The following is a 2471-nucleotide window of genomic DNA, read 5'->3' on the forward strand; positions in this document are numbered from 1 at the left end:
GTGCATGGACTCACTGCAGAGGCACTGAAAGTTCATATTCAAGGCAGGACTATGCCATCAACTGTTGAAATGAGAAGAGGCTAAAATCAGAGTGCAAACTTGCTCCTGTGAACAAAAGCTTTCAGAAGTTGTCTGGCCCGACTACTGCCAGATAGGTTGGCTTGAGAAGTGGAGAGCCACAGCTTGAAGCTCCATGGGCAGATTTGTCAGGAGTCTCCAGTGGACCTGAGAGGGTACGTTGTCAACATTTATTGTGAGCTTGGCACATGCTGTGCTCTCTTCTAAGAACTTACATATCTTAACGCAGCCAATGCTTACAGCAATCCTATGAAACACCTGTTTTAAAGATGAGGAGATGAAGGAATTCCCTGGTGGTCTAGTGGTGAGGACTCCACTTAAGAACTTGCCCAAGATCGCGTATCTTGATACAGAAGTTGGGAGCACCGTATCTGAGGTTAGTAGAACCATTTCACTGTGGACCAGTGTTTGCCTTTGCTGGTTCTAGGTTTGGGCCAGGATTCTCTGATCTTTCCTTGTTTGTTGAAAATTCTGTTTTTGAGAATCTTAAGCCTGAGTTTCAGGTTCAGAAACCCTTAGGAAAACCCCATCCCAGGACCAGATCTTCAGAAGATGCCTGCAGTAGGGAAATTGGCCTGGTCACAGGAGCCAGTTTCTCTACTTGGTTTTGCTGTTGTTCAGTTGCTCAGTTGTGTCAGACTCTTTGCAACCCCATGGACTGCAGCATGCCAGGCTTCCCTGTCCTTCACCAACTCCCAGAGCTTGCTCAAACTCATGCCCATTGAGTCAGTGATGCCATCCAACCATCTCTTCCTCTGCCATCCCCTTCTCCTGCCTTCAATCTTCCCCAGCATCAGGGTCTTTTCCAACAGCTGACATCCATTCAGGCGTCTCAGGACAGACTTATCCACAGCCTCAAGGAAGTTAAAAGAAAAGGCACTTGTTCCCTTCTATGAAGGCAACAGAACACACATAGCTAAAAGCAGGAGGCATAAATGTGAATATGTGTACACAGATACATATTCTCACAGATCCGTATGAGTATGAACTTAGATGCGTATGTTATATATCACATGCACACACATGATTTGGGGAGTGCTAGAAAAATCACTGAAGGAAGAATGGGAATAAGTGGCAACTTGTCAGAGACAGAAAAAAATGAATCTAAGAAAAGAGTGGTAACAAGAAATAGAAAGATTATAGGCTTTGGAGTCAGATGGTCTTAGGCTCAAGTTCCTGCTCTGCCACCCATTAAGTGTGACCTCAAGTGAACTAATTAATCTCTCTGAGCTCTACTTTTTCATCCTATGAAAGTGTTTGTCCCTCAGTTGTGCCTGACACTTTGTGACCACATGGTTTGTCCATGGAATTCTCCAGGCAAAAATACTAGAGTGGGTCACCATTCCATTCTCCAGCGGATCTTCCCGACTCAGGGATTGAACCCAGGTTTCCTTCATTGCAGGCAGATTCTTCACCATCTGAACCACCGGGGCACCCCTTTATTCTGCAAAATGGGTGCTGCATGCATGTATGCTGAGTCATTAAGTTGTTCTGACTCTTTGCAACCCCATGGACTGTAGCCTGCCAGGTTTCTCTGTCTGAGATTTTCCAGGCAAGAATACTGGAGGGGGTTGCCATTCCCTTCTCCAGGGGAATCTTCCTAACCCAGGGAATGCATTGCCTGCTTTGGCAGGTGGATTCTTTACCACTGAGTCACCTGGGAAGCCCATTTCTACCCTATAGGTTTTTGTAAAGAGAAAATGTGACAGGGAAAGCGTCTATTGGGACCTGGCCCATGATGCAGACTTTCCAAAGATAGTCCATCATTTTCCAGAAGTGGATCTTGTAGACAGCTCACAGATTTGAGGGGCCTGGGACTAGTTTAGGTCTGCTTCCTGACCTTAAAGAGATTTTCTAACCCACTTTTCCTGACAGTGGTTTGCCTGCTGTGTACTGAATTCTGCAGATAATGGGCCCAAGGAAACCCAGTACGGTTGGCATGGTCTTGGTGTAGTGAGTCAAGAGCCAGAGCCACGAGAAGCCTGGTTGGTTCCAGACCTCTGGCATGCCCACACCCCTGTTGTTCATGCTGTCATCCCTACTCCCAGGTGGGAAGCACTTTGCATTGGAATCCCCACCTCACAGGGAGGTAAGCTGTGTCCAGCCATCACCTGTGCTCACCCGGTCTGTTTGACCTCATCTCTCCCCCACAGAGTTCTTTGCCCACCTGCTTCTGGGGGAATCCCTCTTGGGTGGTGCAGGGCTGGGCTCTTCGATTGGGACTGGACAGGGGATGAGAAGCTGGATGGATTCTCTAGCTCTGTCCCTGGTTGATATTTTTCCCACACTGTTGCACCCAGAACATCTGTTCATATTGTTTATCAAGTGACTGCAAGGGTTTGGATGAAACATTCCTGGCCACGGGACAAGCTGGGAACTTGGCCAGCCTTTCA

The sequence above is a fragment of the Bison bison genome, unplaced genomic scaffold (genome assembly GCF_000754665.1).
Source record: "Bison bison bison isolate TAMUID 2011002044 unplaced genomic scaffold, Bison_UMD1.0 scf7180017864456, whole genome shotgun sequence".
Classification (NCBI taxonomy): domain Eukaryota; kingdom Metazoa; phylum Chordata; class Mammalia; order Artiodactyla; family Bovidae; genus Bison; species Bison bison.